Source organism: Furipterus horrens, unplaced genomic scaffold (genome assembly GCF_987537825.1).
Source record: "Furipterus horrens unplaced genomic scaffold, mFurHor1.1.pri manual_scaffold_2, whole genome shotgun sequence".
Taxonomy (NCBI): domain Eukaryota; kingdom Metazoa; phylum Chordata; class Mammalia; order Chiroptera; family Furipteridae; genus Furipterus; species Furipterus horrens.
The window spans coordinates 204,969,829-204,995,611 of NW_028327172.1; the positions used below are offsets into that span (position 1 = coordinate 204,969,829).

At 37.1% G+C, this 25,783-nt stretch overlaps 1 long non-coding RNA gene across 1 annotated transcript in view; it reads right to left on the reverse strand.

Moving 5' to 3' along the window:
- LOC150020306 (uncharacterized) overlaps nucleotides 1-24,793 on the reverse strand; it is an 81,279-nt gene extending 56,486 nt beyond the window's left edge. The window contains exons 1-2 of the long non-coding RNA XR_016509342.1: nucleotides 24,723-24,793; nucleotides 10,533-10,642 (exon numbers count right to left, since the gene is read on the reverse strand). This is a non-coding gene — a long non-coding RNA (uncharacterized LOC150020306). The remainder of the gene's footprint in view (nucleotides 1-10,532; nucleotides 10,643-24,722) is intronic.
- Between the last annotated feature and the right edge of the window lie 990 nt (nucleotides 24,794-25,783).

Genomic DNA, 25,783 nt, shown 5'->3' on the forward strand with positions numbered 1-25,783 from the left:
ACCATTGCGGCAACCGCGGGCGCACACCAGTGCTGAAAGAAACAAGAACCTCTGAACCGCCACACTAGACCAGCTGCCGACGCAGAAAAAGAAGGCGACACACCAAGGCTGAACTGAGTAAAAACATTCCTTTTTTTATTTCTTTCTTTCTTCTTTCTTTTCTTTCTTTCTTCTTTTCTTTCTTACTTTTTCTTGTTTTTTTCTTTTTTCTTTCTTTCTTCTTTCTCTCTTTCTTCTTTTTTCTTGTTTTTTTCTTTTTTTTCTTTCTTTCTTCTTTATTTCTTTCTTCTTTCTTTTCTCTCTTTCTTTCTTTCTTCTTTTTTCTTGTTTTTTTTTTTCCCTTACTTAAAAAAAGGAGAGAGGAGGAGAGGAGAGCAGGGGAAGAAAAAATGAAAAGAAAAACAAACTATATCTCTAATGTGTTTCATATAACCTCTCCTTCTCATCCTTTCTCTTCAATCATTGTTTATTTGTTTGTGTGTCTAGTTTAGCCCTCCATCACTCTAAATAATAGAATATAATTACTATGTAAACCCAATACAATACAATTCCACTTTCTTACTATATTATGCATTTTCCACCATTTTCTTCTATTTTTATTAACATACAATGTAACTATTACCTACTGGCTTGCATAGTCTCAACTATTATTAATCTATCACCATCTCTATCAAAAATCATATTTTTCCTCCCTAAAAATAACTCTTATCTATTCTTCTTACAGTATAAAATCTCTAATCTCTTTACATTTATATTAATATTGGTTCGTTGGCTGACGATAGTGGGATAGAGGGTGGGGGATATTTTTTGAGGGTGTGGGTCTCCTGCCTGGGCTGTGTGTTTATGTTTTTAACAGCATCTCCACAAAAGAACTCAAGACAAAGTGGATAAAGTGACTCTCAATCAACTAGCCAGAAGGAAGATCCTACCAAAGAACATCTGAAATGTAACCAGACAGCATAAACAAACGACATAAAGGGTAACCCAAGAACATCAGGCTCAGGACATCAAAGAGACTGCACCACTGCAACCCCCAGATCTCCGCTAAAGAATCTCACACCACAAAGGAGTGAAGTCAAAGCAGACCATTCCCTTCCCCCCTAAATAAATAAATAAATAAATAAATAAATAAAAACAAGAAGAATCCAACATGGTAAGATGCAAAAATAACCCTCAATGAAAAGAAAAGAGGAATCCTCAGAAAGAGAGGTAGATGAAATAGACATAGCCCAAATGTCAGACATGGAATTCAAAACAATGGTGGTAAAGAAGCTCAATATACTCGACATCCTTGAAAACAACTATGACAACCTCCAAGGAAGTTACCAACAGCTCCAAGAAAATTACAGGGAACTTGCAGAGAACTACATCAGCATAAAAAAAGACATAGAAACTGTTAACAAGAACCAGGAAGAATTGAATAATTCAATCTCTGAACTGAAAAACACAGTAGAATCAGTCAAAAGCAGACTAAACGAAGTAGAGGATTGGATTAGTGAGTTAGAAGATAATGTAGAGAAAAACTCCCAGATAATACAGCAAAATGAAAAAAGATTGAAAAAATATGAACAAGATGTAAGGGAATTACAGGATAGCATGAGAAGCAATAATATCAGGATCATCGGAATTAGACAGGGAGAAGAAAAGGAACATGGAATTGAAAAACTGATAGGAGAAATAGTGACAGAAAATTTTCCAAACCTGATGAGAGAAAAAGTTATACAAGTTCAGGAAGCACAGAGAGTTCCAATGAAGAGGAACCCCCAAAAACCCACTCCAAGGAAGATCATAATTAAAATGGCAACATTCCAAGACAAAGAGAGAATCCTAAAAGCAGCAAGAGAAAAATAGCAAATAACATACAAGGGAGCTCTGATAAGGCTATCAACTGATTTCTCAACAGAAATATTACAAGCCAGAAGGGAATGGTCAAAAATATTTCAAGCAATGAAAAACAAAGGCCTACAACCAAGAATACTCTACCCAGCAAGGCTCTCATTCAAAATAGAAGGTGAAATAAGGAGTTTCTCAGACAAAAGAAGACTAAAAGAATACATCTCCACCAAACCAGCATTACAAGAAATGCTAAAGGGAGTGTTATAAGAAAAAAGAAGAAAAAAAGAAAGAGAGGAGAGGAACAGAGGTACAAAGGGAAATGAATAAATACACGTCAATAATAACCTTAAATGTAAATAGATTAAATGCTCCAATTAAAAGACATAGGGTAACGGAATGGATAAGAAAACAGGACCCACATATTTGCTGTCTACAAGAAACACACCTCAAAACAAAAGATTTACACAGACTGAAAGTAAAGGGATATAAAAAATATTCCAAGCAAATGGACCGGAAAAAAAAAGCCGGGGTAGCAGTCCTCATATCAGACAAAACAGATTTCAAAGCAAGGACAATAAAAAGAGACAAAGAAGGACATTTCATAATACTTAAAGGAACAATCCATTAAGAAGATATAACACTGATAAACATATATGCACCCAACATCGGAGCACCCAAATACATAAAGCAAATACTAGAAGACAACAAGAAGGATATCAACAACAACACACTCATAGTAGGGGACTTCAACACTCCATTATAAACAATAGACAGATCATGCAAGCAAAGAAACACCAAGGATATACAGGCATTGAACAACACATTAAACCACATGGACCTAACTTATATATATATAGAACTTTCCACCCCAAAGAAACAAAATATACATTCTTTTCAAATGCACATGGGACATTTTCAAAGATAGACCACATGATAGGACACAAAACTAGCTTCAACAAATTCAAGAAAATTGAAATCATATCAAGTATCTTTTCAGACCACAATGCCTTGAAACTAAAAATCAACCTCAGAGAAACAAATCAAAGACACCCAAACTCATGGAGATTGAATAACATGCTATTAAATAATGAATGGGTTAACAATGACATCAAAGAGGAAATCAAGAAATTTCTAGAAACTAATGATAATGAGCACACAACAGCCCAAAACCTGTGGGACACAGCAAAAGCAGTCCTGAGAGGGAAGTTCATAGCAATACAGGAATATCTGAAAAGGATAGAAGAATCTCAAATAAAAAAACCTAACCATAAAGCTACAAGAACTAGAACAATAGCAACAAACAAAGCCTAGGGCAAGAAGAAGGAACGAAATCATCAAGATCAGAGCAGAACTAAATGACATAGAGACTAAACAAACAATCCAAAAGATCAACAAAACTAGGAGCTGGTTCTTCGAAAAAATAAACAAAATTGACAAGCTTCTAGCCAGTCTAATCAAGAAAAAAAGAGAGAAGACCCAAATAAACAAAATCAGAAATGAAAGAGGAGAAATCACGACTGATACCACAGAAATACAAATGATAGTTAGAAATTACTACAGACAACTGTATGGCAAGAAATTTGACAATCTAGAAGAAATGGACAAATTTCTAGAAACATACAACTTTCCAAACTGAATCAAGAAGAAGTGGAAAGTCTCAACAGACCAATAACAAAGAAGGAAATTGAAACAGTAATCAAAAATCTCCCTGCACACGAAAGCCCTGGACCGGATGGCTTCAAAGGCAAATTCTACAAAAGATTTAGGGGAGAACTAACGTCTATCCTCCTCAAACTGTTCCAAAAAATCCAAGAAGAGGGGAAAATCCCAAACTCTTTCTATGAAGCCAGTATTATCCTAATCCCAAAACCAGGTCAAGATACAACAAAGAAAGAAAACTACAGACCAGTATCACTGATGAACATAGATGCTAAAATCCTCAATAAAATATTGGCAAACAGGATCCAGCAATACATCAAAAAGATCATACATCACGATCAAGTGGGCTTCATTCCAGGGATGCAAGGATGGTTTAATATTCACAAATCAATAAATATAATACATCACCTAAACAGAATGAAAGACAAAAATCACATGATCATATCAATAGATGCAGAAAAAGCATTTGATAAAGTACAACACCCATTTATGATGAAAACACTCAGCAAAATGGGAATAGAGGGAACATATCTTAACATAATTAAGGCTATATATGAGAAGCCTGAGGCCAACATTATACTCAATAGACAAAAACTAAAAAGCATTCCCCCTGAATTCAGGAATTAGACAAGGTTGTCCACTCTCTCCACTCTTATTCAACATAGTGTTGGAAGTCCTAGCCACAGCAATCAGACAAGAAAAAGAAACAAAAGACATCCAAATTGGGAAAGAAGAAGTAAAACTATCGTTATATGCAGATGACATGATAGTATACCTAGAAAATTCTATAAACTCCACTAAAAGACTACTTGATATAATAAGTGAATTTGGCAAAATAGCAGGGTACAAAATAAATATACAGAAATCTAACGCATTTCTGTACACCAACAATAAAATAACAGAGACAGAGACAAAAAAGAAAATACCATTTACTATAGCAACAAGAAAAATAAAGTACCTAGGAGTAAACTTAACCAAAGAGATAAAAGACCTGTACTCTGAAAATTATATAACATTGAAGAAAGAAATTAAGGAAGATACAAATAAATGGAAGTAAATAACATGTTCTTGGATGGGAAGAATCAACATCATAAAAATGCCCATACTACCCAAAGCAATTTACAGATTCAATGCAATCCCTATTAAAATACCAATGACATATTTCACTGACCTAGAACAAATACTCCAAAAATTCATATGGAACCAAAAAAGACCCCGAATAGCAAAAGCAATCTTGAGACAGAAGAACACAGCAGGAGGAATCACAACACCAGATATCAAACAATACTACAAAGCTACTGTGATCAAAACAGTCTGGTACTGGCATAAGGACAGACATATAGATCAGTGGAACAGAATAGAGAGCCCAGAAATAAACCCAGGCCTCTATGGTCAACTAATATTTGATAAAAGAGGAAGGAACATAAAATGGAGTGAGAAGAGCCTCTTTAACAAATGGTGCTGGGAGAACTGGATAGGGACTTGTAAAAAAATGAAACTAAACCACCAACTTACACCACACATGAGAATAAACTCAAGATGGATCAAAGACTTAAATGTAAGCCATGACACCATAAAAGTCCTAGAGGAAAACATAGGCAAGAAAATTTCAGATATCTCACTTAACAATTTCTTCATGGATACATCTCCTAAAGCAAGAGAAATAAAGGAAAAAATAAACAAACAGGATTACATCAAACTAAAGAGTTTCTGCTCAGCAAAAGAAAACATCAGCAAAATGAAAAGGAAACCAACCATATGGGAAAACATATTTGCCAATGACATCACAGACAGGGGACTGATTTCCAAAATATATAAAGAGCTTATACGACTCAACATCAAGAAAACAAACAACCGAATTAAAAAATGGGCAAAGGACCTGAACAAACACTTCTCCGAAGAGGACATACAGAAGGTCCATAGACACATGAAAAAATGCTCAACATCATTAACCATCAGGGAGATGTAAATAAAAACCACAATGAGATACCATTTTACACCAGTCAGAATGGCCATCATCAACAAATCAATAAACAAGTGCTGGCAAGGATGTGGAGAAATGGGAACCCTACTGCACTGTTGGTGGGAATGCAGGCTGGTGCAGCCACTATGGAAAACAGTATGGAATTACCTCAAAAGATTAAAAATGGAACTGCCTTTTGAACCAGCGATTCCACTACTAGGATTATACCCGAAGAATCTTGAAACACCAATTCAAAAGAACTTATGCACCCCTATGTTCATTGCAGCACTATTTACAATAGCCAAGTGCTGGAAACAGCCTAAGTGCCCATCTGTAGATGAGTGGATCAAAAAACTGTGGTACATTTACACAATGGAATAAATACTATGTAGCAGAAAGAAAGAAGGAACTCCTGCTATTTGCAATAACATGGATGGAACCAGAGAGAATTATGCTTAGTGAAATAAGCCAGGCAAAGAAAGGAAAATACCATATGATATCACCTAATACAGGAAACTAAAGAACAACACAAACAAAGGAACTAAATAGAACAAAGAGCAGAATAGCAGTCAATGGGGGGGAGGAGGAGGAAGAGAAGGGGGATAAGTAAGGGAAGGGTCTAGTCAAGGAACGTGTATAAATGACTCATGGACATGGACAATGGGGAGGGATATGATTGTGGGAGAGGGGGTGAGCTGGGTGGGGGAGAGAAATGGGGGAAAATGGGACAATGTAATTGAAAAACCAAAAAAAAAAAAAAAAAAAAAAAAAAGAAAGAAAAGACATTGCAGATTGGGGTTATCAAATAAATTGGAAATTTCATGCAAAAAATAAAAATAAAACAATAAATAAATAAGTAGAGGCAAAAAGGAGGGTGAAAAATAATGTGATATAATTATTTCAATGCCATCTACAACATAATAGTTAGGTGAAATATATGATATTAATTACTAGTTATATAACGACAAACATTTTTTTACAAAGACAAACTTTTAAGTCAGATTTCTTATATATCTCATCTAAAAACAATTAAGTTAATTGTCTTTAAAGTTCACTTTTTACCTCTTTCATTATAGACCTTTTCATACATTGTCGGATATGTTGTGTTTTGCATGTGGATGAAAGAGCAAGAACCACAAATTACATTTTTATATTCCTCCTCAGGACTTGTACTATTTTGCACATAGTAGGAGAAGAAGAAACATGCAGTACATTAAATGGAGAAATCAAGAGGAAAAAGGGAGAAATGATGTATCATCACAGAAACTGTATGATAGGAATCAAGATCACAACTCCATTTTGGCTTTAAAAATCTGACTCGGAAAATCATTTGTAAGTCTTACTAATTTTATTTAGCCACTTTAAGTTACTAGAAGAAGCTTGTCCTTTAGTGAGTTATCGCTCCAGAGGAACAAGGTCTGAGAATGTAGCCCTCTATTTATAAAGATCAATTCACCTAGCTTTTTGGATGAGAGGTTGACAAGCTTTAAATTGTCTCAGGAAAACTTTCATTGCATTTTATGGTAGGAAGCTAAAAAGAGTAAAGTATTCAATTGAAATCCCAAGAAATAAGAAATAATTATGCAAGTAGAGGCAGTAAAATAGCGCCAGGAAAGGAGCCCCACCTTAATCTGCTCCAACACTACCCTAGCCTTGAGAAAAAAAAAAAATACTAATAAAAAAGATGACACATTTGCATCCTTATCTGCATCTTGTAAAACTAGTTCTACACTAGTTTTGGGGGTCAGTCTAATTTCTTGATGAGTTGAATGTATATTAAATTGAATTTCTGAATTTTGGGAGTTGCCCATCAATAATTAACAGCTTGTTAATTGTATGTAAATGTCTATGTCCTTTAACCTGATGATGTTTTTCTCTCTCTCTTTTCATTGGGTGTTTACCTATCCATATTTCAAAGTGTTTGACACTTTTTTTTATATTAAATGCCCACAGATGGGTACACAAGTCCCATGTCACAAGCATCCTAATGTTTTTTATTGCACCGCTAACAGCATGTCTGTTTCCTTACACGTTCCTGCCCACCATGGCCAGATATACTCTGGTGATTGCAAAGCCATTTGCCTTACCACTGCTTTGAAGGGATCTTTTGTGAACCATCTCGTTCTGCAGCAAAGCCATCCCCTCTGCAACACAGCAAGTGGGAGGCTGCAGCACGTCCCCTTTAAGCAACTCTTTACAACTCTTTGGCCTGATGCTTCCTAATTTGTAATGCACAAGGCTCTGTTCAAAAGAATAACATATTCCGTTTCTGTTTACAGAACCAGCACTTGATATAAAAAGAGATAGAAAATAAGATTGGTCCTTTATTGGTCATAATTATACCAACTATACTGAGCAAGATATGGGAGGCTTAGATAAAAGCAAATGAATTTACTTTTCAAATTGAGTTTACTAGATGAAATCATATATCGAAATACAAATCTTTTGGCTGTTCAATTAAGACTATCTTCTTTTTCTAACAACTTAGGGGTCCATTTTGTATTATTTTGCATAAGTATTTAAACCAATTTTCATAAATTTACATTTTTGTTCAAAGAGCTCTAATGCCAATGATGTGTAATAAATGTAATTAATTAGCGCACTCCGCAGCAATTGCATTCAAGTCTAGTTTACAGTCAGAGACCCCAGAATGTCTAAGTATAGAAAACTGAGTCGCTCAACCAGTAACGTCCATCCCACTGCCCCCACAGCAAACTGAAAAGTGAGGTTGGGAATGCCCCCCAAGGGGATTAAAATATATTGGATACATGATGTCTAAGAAGCTTTGTTTCAGGAAACCTAATTCAATGCTTCAACATAAATAAAGAGTGAAGGACCTCCTTGTGCCAACACCAGCATCTGCATGTAATCCTCAGGCTGATTTGGCCAACTAATTGGTTTGTATAATTTGCTCTTTCCAGCACAACCCTCTGCAGAGGAAAGGCAGAAAGAAGAGGGCAGGAATGAGTAACTCATGTCTAATATAAAACTGTGTCGTTCACTTCTGAGTTCATTCAGAAAGCAACAGAAAAGCATGTTATTGTCTTTTCAAACACATGTAAGGATATGTATCCATAGTTCCTCATGTTGTGAATTTATTCTTTCCCAGGAAGTTCATGTCGCCTAGGTCTGTGTTGCGTGCCTGCTGTTACGAAGCAAAGAGAACCTGTAGTGTACCAAGATCAGCTTGGGTTTAAGAAAATATTTGCAACTTGTAAGCTTAGGAGTGACCCTCTTGCTATTTCAAGTGTCAGAATCTGATGGAATTAGAAAACTGTAATAATTGGCAGCACTTGGGTGGGCTCATCAGGTTGTTTCAAATTTGTCTATGTAGCTAGAATCTTGAATGCAGTGGGGGACTGGGCAAGAAGTAAATGACTGGCCTTCCCATCTAACTCTGAGTTGTGTGGGAGACGTCTCTTAAATTGATTCTTGACTGAATGATCCCTTAGGATTTAAAACATATTCTTATATATTGTAATTTAATAAATATTCAGGAGGGCAGGTTGTTCTTCATTTCAAAACTTTGGTAGACCTGAGTTGTTTGAATTTCAAGTCACACTGTTAGGGCCATCTTTTTGTCTTAGGTTTTCATTCAAGTAGCACAGATGACACCAGTGGGGGACCGGGTGGCTCTGGGCTGGCAGGTCACACAGTGGGAAGGAATCAGTCAGCCCTGTTCTCACAAGCCTCCCTGGGATTCTGCCTGGACAGTCTTGTTTAGACAGATGATGGATGTCTGTGAAGACACCAGATTTAAATGTACAAAGGCATAGTTGTCTCATGCATTACACAGACCTGCTACGTGGGACAAGGTTGAGTCTGTCAGGTTGAGGCACAGTAATTGAAAAGAATACCTTGGTCTACTTAGGAGTGCCTTCTGGTAAGCTACATGTAGAATTATGTTTGCCTAAAGCTTCTTGATTTATTCTCTCTAGTGGGGCCAGAGTTTACCATAACCATTATTTCTTATAAAGTGACTGGGTCCCAGAATTTTTATCTTAGAGGTTTCAAAATACCTCACTTTTACTTTCCTATGTCAGTGCAGATATGAGGGAGGTACACTGTGTATATGTTCAATCAAATAATAAATATTAACTCACATTGAGTCCACTACAGATGGAATTGATTGCTCAGGGTTTATCATTAACATACACACCCCATGACAAAGCAATTTAATGAACTGTGACCAAAGCCTATGTGTCCATTAGCTGTAGAAGTGCTTGCTCTGTGCCACCAAGTCCACTGGCTGGGAAACCACAAAGCTTTTGCCCTATACCTAATGTTTAATAGGATCTGATGTCACTCCAAAATCTAGAAACTTTCTAAGAGTAAAAGGGAAAAACTGGTTGCCCCAGATTTAGTCTAACACTGTAAATATAGTGGCTCTCCCACTGGATTTTAAGTACTTCTCGTGCTGAGGTTTGATTGGTTCTTGTAAAAGTCACCACTACTGGAAGGTGAGTCTTCAAAAAGAGTAGAAAGATTCTTTTTCATTACAATGAGCTCCTAGAAGCCCCAGGAGAGCTTCTGACACCAAAGTGCAATTTGTGTATGTATTCTTTGGAGGGTCTTAGTTGTCAGGAGTGTTTTCAGTATTTGATGTGTTTTCCTCCCTGGTCCTGACCTCCTTCTTCTAGATCTGGTTCCACTGAACAGACAAGGAGAGGTGACCATGGGTCAGAGTATGTGATGATAGCCTAGTGTGATCCAAGTGAACCCTTCTAAGTGAGGATATCGGTGGAGCTATTAAAGTACCAACCTTCGCAAGGCAAAGATTGTTGCTTTGGAAATTTGGGTGATGACAACTTAGATGCCCTTCTTGTCATTTACTTAGCTTCACTTGGGTTTCTTCTGTGTAATAATTCATGTAACAGATGACATCTTGGGATAAGATAACTTAAGGTGATCTTGTCAAACCACCGCATAGATGGCATTCTGTTTCCTTACATACCTATAATGTAGAATATTTTATACAGCATGTACTTTATCTTCACAGCAGAGCCTTGAAGGAAATAGGTCTGGATTGGGTTGGAAAAATAAAACTCAGAGAAGATAAGAGATTTGCACTGACCCAGGTTATCTGCATATTTTAGGTACCGTCTGAGATCCAGATCAGATGTCATCATCTTCTCCAAAAACCTTTCTTCATACTCCATTAATGTCTGCGAAGGATGATGGATCCTGTTACCAAAGATCTTTGGTTAGTTGAGAAGGGTGATGGGTCGGTTAAAGCAAATTTGGAGTAATCATTTTTGCAGACAAGATAAAAAGGTGTAGATGAGAGAAAAGAAAATGTCAATGGATACAATGGTTGACAAGACATGGAAAAGGACAAACATTGCCTTAGGGAAAGGACAGAAAAAGAGGTTCAATCAAAAAGACATGTAGAAAACTCGTAAGCAAGGCTGTTGTTTGGGGTATGCAATATACAATCTCCCATACTCCTTCTTAGGTTATCTCTGACACGATCTGTATTGGTGACAAACACATTGGTTTGAGTAGATTCTGTCTAGGTAATGAAATATACTAGGTCAAATTTGATGTGAAGTGGCTCATAGTGAAATCCCCTACAGCTAAACTGTGCTCATATTTTAAAATCACCTGTTTATGTTTGTTTCTTAGGCTGGATTATAAACAAGTACCTTCTTCATCATTTCATCTTTCATATCTATTCCCATATGAAATGTGACAGAGAGTAGGTACTTAGTACATTTTATTTGAAATTTTCTTACTGTCTGAAACCACAGAGTGTTTGAAACTTTTTTCTGGCAGCCCTAAAAAAGGATGTCCAGCATTAGTGACAGCCCCAGCACCTAAAGAAATATATTATGGCCAAAGCTTATTTTAATACTTAAGTGATTATGATATTTATATATCCTACTTGTCCCAAAAAGGGTATATGATGAATATATCCTTTAGGGCTCCTGTTTTGTTTTGTTTGCTCTGATGTTGTTGTAACAAATAATAAATATCTACAATGGGCAATTTGAGCAAAAGTAAATTTACTGGAAAGATATTGGGTAGCTCACAAAATCAGTGTATACAACAGAAAACTAGACTGCACACACACAGTTTCAAACAGAACAAGAATAATACGGGCTAGAGAAATTATTCAGGCTGGATATCAGGGAGCCAGCATTAAGATAAATGAGCATTAACCATGTTTTCAGATCCTGAAACTCTCTTGCCGAGTTTCAAAGTTCCAGGAGAAAGAATCTGATTGGTTAAACGTTAGTATTATGCTAACCTACCCACTGGCTGTACTGAGCTGGAGAGAAAAGAGCTCGTCAGAGGAGCCTAGAGTGTCTCCAAGGACTCCCTTGGCTCCTACAGTGGAGGGAATGAATGATTTACAGTCCCATCCAGATTGCAATCAATGAAGGCGAGTGAATTCATTAAAGGAAATAATGAGGGCTTTTGGAAAGCACCCACGGACGCTGGGCAGCCAGCACAGTGAATATCCACAGCATTTGGGCACCTTCCGCAATGATGCTTCCCATCCTCAGAGAACAGAAACTGTGAAAGCATCTCAAAATGAGACCATGAGTAAGAGGCAAATGAAAAGTCAACCACCCCCATGTCTCTATACACACACAAACACACACACATGTTACACAGCCACCCAGATCCACGGAGCAAACTTCATTCAGAGAAGTGAACCCTACCACTTCAGCAAAAGAAAGGACTTCAGAAATAAAACAAAGGAAGACTTCTGGGTTGGTTCTTGTTTTATTTTGTGTTTGAATTGTTTTCTTGTATGTCTTCAAGCTAAGCTTTTTTTCATTTACCAAAGAAATTGTATTTCCCGTCAAATGACAATATCCTGTCCCAATTTCCAAAAGTTATTTTAAAGGGTTATCTAAGAGTGCCTATTTAAGAGCATCTGAAAGAATGTGGGACCTTGACTATGAATTGCTAAGGAGAAACCAAAACTGGGAAGCTGTGAAGACCAAGCTAGTTCCGGAGCCCATCATTTCTGTCTGTCACTGACAAGTCACCAGGCCACCGTAACTCACAATCGTTAGCCATGTTTTCTTGGAGCACAGAGGCAAAGCAAGAGAAAAGCAGCAGACACTGAAGTGTTTCTGGAGGATAGATTCTTTCCACGCACTGGTCATATTCTGATGACCTTACAGATTAAAAAATAATAATAACACATGCCAGCACTCTCGGACTAGATTCATGCCAACCTATTTTAAGTATGCAGCAAAGCTGCACATTTTGCTGATTTGGGACTCTATAGTAGGAAAAGGAATCCTGATAAGCCTGTTGTGAGACTACCATTCAAAAGGTTACCAGGAAAGACAACACTTGTTACTCTTTTGTAGAAAAAAAATTGGAAGGCTACTAAAGAAACTTTTCTAAATCTTGAAGTTATAAAAATATAATATGCCAAAATATCTCACTGAAGCAAAACTAAACTTATCAAATACGCATGTTCTGCAAAGCCAAACCTTTGCTGGTTATGCCACCTTACGTGATGAATTTGCCACAAACAGCAAACAGCTTTTAAATGTGCAGAGCATTTTACAGATCACTGAAAACCTAAATACCAAAGAGTCCGTTGAGGTGAGATATATTTAGCTGTCCACTCTGCCTGTGCCCGCATTCCCCATTTTTGCCTGCTGCTATGTCAAGGACTTTTAATGCATCATTTTAAAAAATGCTTCATTTGCAGGTAAAAAAAAAAAAAATCTTGATGCAAATCTGCATTGGAGGATGCAAACTTTTCTCCCTTAAACAACGTGCATTTATGCCTTGGGGTTAACCTCAGGCTCTGTCAAGAATATATTCGAAATGAGGAAGAAGTAGTTTGTAGGACTAGAAAATTTGGAACAGTGCCTTGTAAAAAAGTCTCTTTCCTCCCCTACACCATTAAATTATATAATTTTGCTTTAAAATGCACAATTCCTAGTAAAAAACATATTCATTAGATTAACTTCATTTGAGAGAAAGAAGCAGCTACCAGAAGGTGACCTTGGAACATTCCAGAAACATGATAGTTCATACACTGGTTCTGGTCCAGATGTCACTGAGAAGAAGGAGGGGGAAAAAAAGGTCTTTGGCAAGATCCCACTTATTTTGATATCAGATATCTCTGTTCCCTCCAAGTAGATGTAGTTTCACCACATTGGTCATATTTCAGTATTGGGTAGACAGATGAACTTGTCCTGTTCCATCACTAACATTGATTCCCTCTTGCAAAAATGAAACTTTGAGTTGCCTTGGCACCAAATGTGCTATCCATATGCAAAATTAAAGACAGAGAGTTAACAGGTGCTCCAATCAAACATTTAAAAAATAGATTCAATAATGGACCACATTCCATTATGTTTCTCCTCTAAATACTATGGAATAACCTCTGTCCATGCACAAATATTCTTTCCAGGTTAATGATTGGTGTTCCCGAGAGATAGAGTGTAAATACCATTAAATATTATATAGCTATATCTTTACAGCATTAAGCCAAAACTTTGTGTAATTTTTTTTTTTTGTTTCATTTTGGAGACCCCTTTCAATTTTCCATACTGGCCTGTGAGTATAACATTAAAAAGATATGAAGTGCCATAACACATGTGACCACATTTCCTGTTAAAATTCATTAGTAACTATATTCAACCCAGAATAAGGCACTTTAGACTCGCAAACTAGTTTGGAAAATCAGCATCATAATATTTCAAGACATGTATTTGTAATATGTAAACAGCAGCATGAAAAGTGGTTTTGAAAAACTTTCGAAAAATGCGTGACTTTATATGGGGCTATTTTAATAAGTGTTTTTATATCAGAAATGTATGCCAGCAGTTGTTGTAATGCTTACGTGGAACCTTGAACTGTATAAAAAAGACACTTGTCTTAGTGGGCGTATGAAAGATGACTGACCCTAGAGGAAACAGAGGAGAGAAAGGCTGGGGTCATGGGAGACAGGCTGGTTGGCCTCTCAGTTTTCCCACACCTAAATGAAGATGTTTGTGGTGGAAAGGTATTGTTGTTTCACAATAGTCAAAAACACTGCTCACCACCATGTTTTGGTCCACATGCATTGGTTTTACATACAGGGCCTTAAGCTAATTTCAACACGTGTAACTTGTAGTTTCTTACTAGTAGAAAACTGGCCAACCAAGGAGTATGAGAAGGGTCAGGGCTGGCTAATCTATAAGCGTGCTACCCAGTAACAGTAAGTTTTGGATCAATATCTCCCACATAAACTACTGGGTTTGTTTGTTCTTCATAAATTTATTTGGAGGCAGGCTTTGAAAGTCCACATAATGGGTAATGAAATTCCAGCTCTTTGTTCTCCTAGGTTCTCTGACCATCGCCTAGTTGACACATTCACTTAGGGTAAATGTCATATCAGGCCAGAGGTAGAGAGTGGTGCTCATTATGGTCTATATCTGGCCACCAGAAAACTCCCTAACCAGTGGTCTGGCACGGAAACTTTAGAAACCATTTCTGGATTTATGCACCCTGTTAATGCAAGAATTAAAATTTAACTAAAGTATTTTTGCCAATTCACTTATTTTGAGTATTTTTGCCGGTGAGAACTCGTTTTCAATATTAACTATGATATTTAACAGGATACTCATTTTGACAATTTTTTTTCCGTGACAATCGCAATGCTTAGCGAAGCATTGTTATTAATCTACATATGGATAACAGAAACACAGGGGGAAGCCAATTCTAGAGGAAGAGTTTTTTAATTAGAAGGATAACTAGACAGCTCTGAGTGTGAATTCCTGAGTAAAGCAGCCATCTGCATGTGGGCTAGGGCTTACCCAGTTAACAAACCCATGGCAGCACAGGGATATTTAAAATATTTTAAAGTAAATCCTACTCATCTCACCAACAACACACAGCTCTTGCCGCTCTGGCTCCACACATAATGGAAGAGCAGATCCATAGATTGTTTAGAGTCTAAGCATCACAGTAATTCATCGTCCTTACCAAATTCTCAGTTCCTGAAAGCACTGTTGGGTACCAACTCTGTACAAGGCATCGTTCAAGAATAAAGTGGGACCCAAATGTGGATAAAATCTCTAGCCTCCAAATTGTTGTAGTTAGAGACAGATACAACTCTTATTCTGTCATATGTAGTACTGCAAAGTCCTAACCAATAATAATAAGTCCTTTGAAGGTGTGTGTCAGTATTTCATTCATTTTTGAATGAGCAAAGGACAATATTATATGCATCAACATGCACAGATTATATTTATAGAGTACTATGTCCACAGCACATAATCAGTAGATACTTCTGATGGAGGCTGAACCATGATTAAAAATCAGTGCCTTGCTTTTTATAGTGGAATTTTTGAGAGCAAAGGAAATGTACATTCTAGTTTGCTTAGGAGTAGAATCAGAGACTAATTTCAAGGTTCAAGTACTTCTGAATAGCTGTGTGTCTTGAACAACAGTCTTACTTTCTCTGAACCTCCATTTTCACATCTGTGAAAGAGAAGCAAGAACCTTCTGAGAAGCAAGAAACCTCTGCCATTTAGTGATTGTCAAGTTTAACTAAAAACACGTACAACATTGGTGAGGCATGCTTCACTCATAGAATGCCCTCAAAATTATGAACAAAATGAATTAATTATCTAACAAGTGATAATTTGCCTTATAATTTTTTTCTCCCTGACAATACTAGACAATAAACATCATTGTAATGCTGGGCTGGAGCACAGAACGGACTCTTGAATATAAACTGATTATATTATATCAGTTTTGCATACATACAGTTTTGTTAAGGGAATCATTTTGTTCTAAAGGATATCGAAGTAACTGAAATTATTACTTATTTTTGATAGGGTTTTCACATACTTTGTTTAGATTAATTTATAAACCCTCCTGCTCAAAAACACTATCCTGTGTCACCATTATTAATAAACAATTGCAGAATGAGTCACTATTTTTATTAATTAATGGAGTCCTTTCTTTCAACCCTTATTAGTTGAACTAAATCCTACTGAGTTAATATGGAATCCCAGCCCTTGTATTGAAAATGTTGAAGAAATATATTCCTTCAAATATTTTTGGTTATCTTGTGTTAGAAGACCACGAGCTCATTTAATCCTCACATGAGCCCTTCAAAGAAGGTATTACTATATCCATTTTGTAGATGAGAAACTAAATATTTCAGGTATCTGTATCCTTATTTCACACATATTAGAGTTCAACATAATGATTTCTATTGTCATCTATTTATTGAAGGTTCACCAACAAATGCCATTAGTGGACCTGTATTGAACATATCTCTGGGGCTTATGAAATGACTGGCACAAGGTGGATAGCCAACACATTTTTTTTCTGCATCTAGAAATGAGTCATACAGTTACACTATAGAAATAAATAAGTGATAGGTGTCTGTGACCCCATTATCAGGTGCCAAGGACATGGCCCTAAATCCTCCTTATCCAATGTGTTCCCCTCTTATGTTTCCATTACCCTGGCTAGTGTGTGATAAAATCATGCCCTTTGGCGTCAGAACCCAAATCCTGGGTTAGAACATCATCTTGACAAGTTTATTCACTCGTCCAGCAGAATGATACAGGTAATTGCTAAATATTGATAGCTTATGAAGTAAATATTAGGCAACTACTATATTTTAAAGGGACTTAAGAGCATGTTTTCTCAAATTTGTCTGATTAATAGAATCTGGAGGCTTGTTAGAAAGTATAGATTCACAGCAATACACTCCTTTCCCACACACACTTCCCATGCTTATGGAGCTCCTATTCTAGTGAGGAGGAGAAAAAGTAAACCATTGTGGTAAGCACTCCGAAAGAAAGAAGATGTTCTATGAGATGCAGCTATACATCTAGATGCTCTATGAATACAAGAGACCAAACTTTAATAGGTGGAGAAAGTCTGACTGTGGAGTGATATTTAAACTGAAGGATGGAAAGATAGCACCATGTGAAGAACTGTTTGGGAAATGCCGAAGGTAGAGGAAATATGAGGGTCCAAGTGTTTAAGCTCAGAGAGCTAGCTACATGCATTGAAGGAATCAGAAGACGAGTGTGTCTGGAGCATCCCAAGCAAGGCAAGGGGTGACCTGACATAAGGATGGACTAGAAATAAACATCTAGATGTCCACATCACATCAGGTGCAGGTGAAAAATGATAAAATTAAAAAAAACTTTGGGCATTTTGGGACAAGTTATTTACTTATTGAATTATCCATTTGTGGCATAGATTTTTGTGCCAATGTTTTAATAGAGGAATAGCTACAATCTAGAATTCATTAAAATGGTATATTTGTATTAGGAAAAGAAATGTTTTGTTCAATATTTTTTAGTTTTTTTGTGGTTGTGTGAAGCATTATTGTGATTCTGATAAAAAGGATATAACAACAATAGGATTTAAGTATTGTAGTAAAGAGTTATTATTAGTCCATGTATTATTTGAAATATCTTATATGAGATTATGTTATTAAGGGTTATTACTTCATGAAAACATCCAATGTACAAAATTATTGGGTACCAAAATCAGTAAGTTACTAGAAAAGCAATAATGGAGTAAAATGAAAGCTAGTCTTTAAAGATTCTCAAATCATAGAAGCGTAATTTTACAAACAGATGATTAAAGATCTACCAAAAAAGAAATTCTCTTCAATTTAAAAAGTTTTACAGGCCCTTGAAGGTAGCTCAGTTACTTAGAGCATCACCCCGATATGCCAAGTTTGTGGGTTCAATCCCCGTCAGGGCACATACAGGAAGTAACCAATGAATGCACAAATAAGTGGAATAACAAATCTCTCTCTTTCTCTCTAAAATCAAGTTTTAAAAAGGTCTGACAAAAATATCAGTGCTTATATTTTTATCACAAATGGAAATAAAGTCTCATTCTAAATGGTTGTAATTTTTAAGCAATAAGAAAGACTGCAGCTTTTCTGCACATGCCTTTACAATCCGTGTAGGACAGCAAGTTGGTGGTCACAGGCAGAGACAGAGGAGAGCAAGCTATTGCACGAATGGGAAATGTTATCTAGAACCCACACTTAGAATTAAGAAAAATTATTTGTAACAAATATATAATATATAATTTCTATCTCATGAGGTCACACTTTCAAAGCTAACTTTTACTCCAAGGGTACTAAACAATATTCTTAGCATTTACAAATGTTGTAACATAATACAATTAATTTAAGTCTGGCACGTCAATGTAATTTGTAGATATTGACTGTCTACTTTTCAGACAACTGGATTGGGGGGAAAATCATCATTACAAATACCTTTGTTTTTACATCTATAACATTCTATTGAATATGAGAACCAATCTCAAAGAATAAGAAAATTAAAAATAACGAAAGTTCCTTTACTGTTTAGCTAAAAAGAACAAGCAAACAAAAAATACAAGACTCCATATATTGAATACAATACTTGTTTTAGAGTCATTTTCTCACTGGACCTTCAATATTGAAGAATTATTTAATTTACCTAAAGGAAAGGAAAAAGAATCAGTCAACAAGGATTGTTATAGTAGGTGTGGACTGCTCAGCGATGGGCTACATGTTATGAAAAAAAAGAGGATGAGTAAGAGTGAGTCACTGCTTCAAGGAAATTACAGTTTAATTGGGGCCTTGCATTAGCTTAATGGAAATAATTTTGAAATAATGCATTGAGGAGTGGAGATGATTGAAAAAGTTTTATAAAGCAGCTAAGAAAGACTGGGTCTTGACACACAAGTAGGATTTGGAAAGGCTAGAATATAGGGAAAAGGATGAACATTTCTTGCCTACTAGGTGTAAATATGGTGCTGAATGTATCTTATACATTTTCTTCTAACTTTAATTCTCTTAGCAGTCCAATGAAATAGGCAATTATCTTTACGAAGTTGGAGAAATGAAAGCTTCAAGAAGTGGGCAAACTTGCCCCCTGTCCACAGCTTTACATGGCCGCTCTTGTTTACACGCAGGCCAGGTTTGCTCCAAAGTCTGTGATGCCCTCCCATCACATTGTTCCAGAGGTGAGACATGCTAGGGGAAAGAGAGAGATGGGGTGAGGAGAGAAGCAAGGACAGGCATTCATGGGAGAGAAAAGAAGAGAAAAAGCAGTGAGGAACTACACAGATGTGATGTTTCCTCCCTTAATACATCTGATTTGGGGACTATTTTACTTCTTTAGTGGAAACATTTCCACAAACCAGTCTCATCTAACTCAGACAACAGCATTGCTGGGCATCCAGTTGCTCAAGTCATCCTAGAGGTCTTTTGCATCTTTATTCTGTTACCTAATTCATCAGTAAATTCTGCCATGCCCATTTCTAATGTATTTATGTCTGCACTCTGTCTGTATATATAACACATTTATTTCGATGTTGATAGCTATCTCTATTTGTATCTAAATGTATCTATCTCTATATATCTTATCTTCAAGTCTATGTTTATTTCTACATAAATTTTATGTGCATATCTCTGTCTCTAAATCTATATAAGTAGTTCGATTTTTATATGCATATGTGTATGGAGATCTCCATCTCTATTTAAGTCTAAACCTATATAGGTCTATCTCCAAATCTATATCTATATCCACATTTATACCTGTACACACACTTGCACCTGTCCCTAAACTTATACCCTAACCTATGTCTGTACTCATCTCAAATCTACCTTCATAGGATCTAAGCTAGTCTAGGTCATCATCATCTCATACTTGGATTACTGTGATAGTCTCCAAACTGGCCTTCCAACTGCTATTCTTGAACCTTTATAATATTCTAAATATGTACATTACTTCCTGCTAATTTCAAAAGTTTACAATCCCTTCCTTCACACTAATAATAGTATCCAAGTTCTTGCCCATGGACAATTGACTCTACTTTTCTTGCCTCATCGCCTTGAAGTTTCTGCCTCCGTCTTCAAGCTCCAGCTATACTAGCCTTCATGCTTTTCTCAAATATATCAGTGATTTGAGCCTCAGGGCTTTGTACTGCGATTTCCTCTGCCTAGCATACAGTATACTTTCGGAAGTTAACATTTCAGCTTTTTGATTGTCATGCAGGACTCAGTTCAAACATTGCCTCCTGAGGAAAGCTATCCTTGGTCATTCAGCATCATGGCAGGGACTCTGTGGTCAGTTAGAGGTGGCCATGTGTGCTTGGGCTCTTCTCCCATTGAGAGGTGGGGTCCATGCAGCATCTCCTTGAGTCTGAGTGGGTTCTGTGGCTGCACACATCAAGGTGATGAGGCAGAAGTGATGCTCTAGGCTTTGGCTAGAGACTGGCAATTTCCACTTACACTTAGAAGCAGGCTGCCACATAAGTCGTGTAGCTCCCTCTGATCACCCATACTGTTAGAAGCCTGAGCCACATGGAAAGACAGTAGGGGATAAAATACTATGTGGAAAGAGAAAGGAGAAAGGGGTGGGGAGGGGGGAGAGAGGGAGAAGAGAAAGAGAGGGAGCATTTTTTCATGTGCCTATGGACCTTCTGTATGCACTCTTCAGAGAAGTGTTTGTTCAGGTCCTTTGCCCATTTTTTAATTGGGTTGTTTGTTTTCTTGATGTTGAGTCATATAAGCTCTTTATATATTTTGGAGATCAGTCCCCTGTCTGTGATGTCATTGGCAAATATGTTTTCCCATATGGTTGATTTCCTCTTCATCTTGCTGATGTTTTCTTTTGCTGAGCAGAAACTTTTTAGTTTGATGTAGTCCCATTTGTTTATTTTTTCCTTTATTTCTCTTGCCTTAGGAGATGTATCCATGAAGATATTATTATGTGGGGTATCTGAAATTTTCCTGCCTATGATTTCCTCTAGGACTTTTATGGTGTCACGGCTTACATTTGCGACAACATGGATGGAACTAGAGAGAATTATGCTTAGTGAAATAAGCCAGGCAAAGAAAGCAAAATACCATATGATATCACCTAATACAGGAAACTAAAGAGCAACACCAACAAACGAACTAAATAGGCAAAGACTAGAATAGTAGTCAGTAGGGGGGAGGGGGGAGGGAGAGAAGGGGGATAAGTAAGGGAAGGGTCTAGTCAAGGAACGTATATGAATGACTCATGAACATGGACAATGGGGAGGGATATGATTGTGGGAGAAGGGATGGGCTGGGTGGGGGGAGCAATGGGGGAAAAATGGGACAACTGTAATTAAAAAATCAAAAAATAAAAGGAAAAAAAAGAGAGAGAGAGAGAGAGAGAGAGAGAGAGAGAGAGAGAGAGAGAGAGAGAGAGAGAGAGAGAGAGGTTCTCAGGGGCTACACATGATTTGGGAGGTATATCTTCCAGGCCCAGCTGCTACTAGGTGGATCACAGACAAACCACCCAGCTGAATATTCCAACTAATAATAAGTACATAAAGAAACAAGACACAATGTTGTTTTAGGTCGCTAAGTTTTGAGTAGTGTTTTACATAGCACTAGTTAACCAGACACATGAAGAGTATAATTTGTCACATTATCCTCCTAGTTAACACTGGAAATATCCTTCTTTCCTCCTTCATGGCCTCCCTTCGTCTCTCTTTCTCCCTCAATCCCTCCCTCTCCCCTTCCTTTCTTTTACCTTTTTCTTCTCTCCATCTTTTTCTTTGTTACTTGGTTACTATTTAACTCTTTAGATTACGAACTCCACATGAACAAGAACTTTGCGTATCTCTTTCCCCACTGATCTCTGGTATACAGAGGTGTGCTTCATAGATGTTTAAAACCAGCAAATATGTACTGAGTGAATGAAATAAGCCTGTGAATTTAATTATTCTATTTATATAGGGTTGGCAGTTACTCTACCAAAATTATGACATCCATCCTTTACATAAATAAACAAATAAAAATCCCTACCCAAATCCTTCCAAAAATAAATGTGGAAGGAATACATAACATATGGTATTTTGTAGTTTTACAAGAGGTGGGTTTCAGCAAAACAGGGTGCTTGAGTTGGCTGGTAATTTATGCCTCTCTACTGCTCTTTGGTATTAGACTTCAGTGGGATGACTAAATGGTTAGCTCCATGCTGTAATGAGTTTTAAAGGAGAAAATAACATCCACAGATTTCAAAGCAGAGTAAAACACATCCTTTGGCTGCTCAGTACTAAGTCTTATAGATGGCTGAGTTCCAACCTCTTTTTCATTAGCCTCATGACTCCCTGGACCGGGCATGTGGATCCTGGCTGCCCAGCTGCCTCTGATCTGAGGAGCTGACACAGAAATAACTTCCATTGCTCATAGATGACTCTGCACAAGGGCAGCGTTAGCACTGCTCTACAAATACCAACTCGGGGCCATCTGAGAGCTCCTGCTGTGGGGAAGATGAGGTTTTCAAGATATAAGAAGAGCCCCCTTCACATTGTCACCCTTTGTGTGTAGTACAAAGCCAGAAAAGGCAGTACAGCATGAGAGAGAGGTTCTGGTCACCCACAATGTAACTACACTGTGCCGGCCACTTCAGAAATACTTCTTAAGAGGCCCACCTGACCCATACCTTATGTTCCGCCTCTAAGAAATTCTTTCCCACATCTACAGTCACAGAGGTGAGCTGTTGCCTTGTCCAGACTTCAGCCACTCTGGTCTTTGGAGTGCTATGTAACTTCTAGGCTCTGTACGTTTGCACAGGTGATTTACTCTAACTCAGTGGTTCTCAGCCTTTCTAATGCCGCGACCCTTTAATACAGTTTCTCATGTTGTGGTGACCCCCAACCATACAATTATTTTTGTTGCTACTTCATAACTGTAATTTTGCTACTGTTAGGAATCATAATGTAAATATCTGATATGCAGGATGTATTTTCATTGTTACAAATTGAACATAATTAAAGCATAGTGATTCATCACAAAAACAATATGTAATTATATATGTGTTTTCTGATGGTCTTAGGAGACCCCTGTGAAAGGGTCGTTTGACCCCCAAAGGGGTCATGACCCATGGGTTGAGAACCGCTGCTCTAACTGGAACTTCTTAACATTTACCTTCCTCACGTCTCAAAATGAAGGCCTTAGCTACAATGTTGCATCCTCTGAGAAGGCTTTACTACTGCCCTAGGTGAGGTTGTGTATCTCTGCTATACATTTATGTTACATCCTTTGTAACAAGGGACAACCTTGTCTTTAAGCAGCCAATCCGGTGAAACCTGTGTTCTTGTGATTCATTAATCAGTCCATTGTGTTGTGTTCTCTAGTGTTAGCAGACAACAGAAGAAATCAGGTCTGCTTTGTCGTCTTCTGTGTGTGGAGGAGTCAGCGTAATACCAGGCACAGAGCAGACGTTCAGTAATTAGTAGTTTGAATGAATAAATGAATCATTGATGAGAGGATGGATTTCTAAAATTTTAGGTTGGTGGACATTTGATCTTGTCCAAAACATGCATGTAAACATTCAGTTCATGCCAAAATGTCCTTGGAATATGTTCCTGTCCAAAATGTCCATGAAGACATTTGGTCCACATTGACCTGTCTATCTAACCTCATGTGCTGTATGTAACCAGCTAGGGCACTGAGACATGAAGAGTTATTATTGACAATACAGCCACATCATGATTATTAAACCAAGAATACATGACAGTACAGTATTTAAAAAATGTAATAAACTATGAACCCAAAGTACAAATAAACGTTGTGGGCTACTTGAACCCAGGGATGTTTTCTAAGCACAAATGTTTTGGACAGAAGAAAATCTCAAGGCCCATTTGGTACATGCCAAATATTCCCATAAGTATTTTGAACAGGACAAAATTTCAAGACTCTTGGCATGGACCACATGTCTCCATGGACATTTTGGACAGGACCAAATGTCCTGCAAGGGAGATACTTTTATTGATTTCTTCCCCCTTAGACTTGGAACAATGTGTCTGTCCCTAGTGAGATTCCTCATGTTTAAATTCTTTATTTCTGATTCTCATAGATCACTGATATATTCAACTACAGCCTTCGTTCCATCTTATGTTGTAGACCAATCCTGACTTGAGGCAGACAGCACATAAGAATTTCCATCTTCTGTTTAGTCCCTTCCCCTTAAGAAAAAAACATTTTTTTTAAAAGAATTTCCATTATCTTTCTCATGAATTTCTTCCAAAATTGTCCTTCCTAGTAAGGACTCTAAAACTTTTGGTGCTGAATGCTGGAATCCCAAGTATATTCATATAGGATGTTCCATTGGGATAATAGAACCCAGCACACTTAATTCAATCCTAAGCCTCTGTTGCATGTTCCAATTATTGAAAAAATTTCAGTTCTAGTTCAGCCATTGACACATTATAGGAACTCAATAATTAGTAGTCAGTATTATCATTATGATCATTAATTATAAGTCAATGATGAACTTACCTGGGTAGTTCTCCCCTTTCCCTGTGAGTTTTGTTTCCAATTCTTAGGTTTCCATTTCACTTCAGATTGGTCTGAAATATTCTACCCTGACCCTAATCCATGAACTCAGGTTTTTCTGTCCTTGAGTACTTTTTTTTAATGTTTCTTATCTGTTCCTCTTTAGCAACTACAAATAATTTCTGCTAGGGTTCTATTTACTGAGGCTCAGCTGGCTCAGCTCATCTGTTGGAACCCTAGTTCCAACAGATCATTTTGAATGAGAACAGAGATTATTGTGATTCTTGGATATCATTGCTATGTTTCCCAGACTGGAACACTAATATTAGAGTCACTTTATCTGAGCGTCTGTAATGTCTGCTGGTTAAGAGCTTAAATTCTAGAGTCAGACAAATAAATTTTGGAGAATAGATCTTCTACTTATTAGCAGTAAAACCTTGAAAAACGTATTGAATCCTTAAGTCTCTTTTTCCTCTTTTGTAAAATGGAAATCAATAATAGTACCTACCTACCTCCCAGAGGTGTTGTCAGGGCAAAGTGAGATGAGAAGATAATAAAAGGCTACTGGCAAGTCTGTTCTCCCAGGACAGTCTGCTTACCTGTGATTATAATTTCTTGCTTGGTCTTAACATCTGCCCCAAGGTTTTCCTAGGTGGGTCTGGTTCAAGTAGTGTCTCTGTGAATTACCTAAGGGCACACGTATATTATTGGCCTTCTGGCTCTTTGGGGACTGAAGTTTTCCTAGATGCCAATATTTTAAGTACTTTTCTGAATTCATTTGTGTGGATAGCCTCACCCCAGTAACAAATACTCTGTTTGTGATTCTGTTGCTTCCTGGGAAATCTCTCAAATGAACTGAACTGTGTATTTTTCATTAAAAACACTATAAATGAAATTATTATTTTTAAAAGCTTTCCTAATGAGACTTCTGCTTCTTGGAGATAGAGTAGACATACTTACTTCATCATCCCACTCAGTAGAACTAAGAATACTGGACATAATATATAAAACAAATATAAGAAAACTGAAATATAGAGAAAAGAAGGCAAACTCACAAGAAAGCT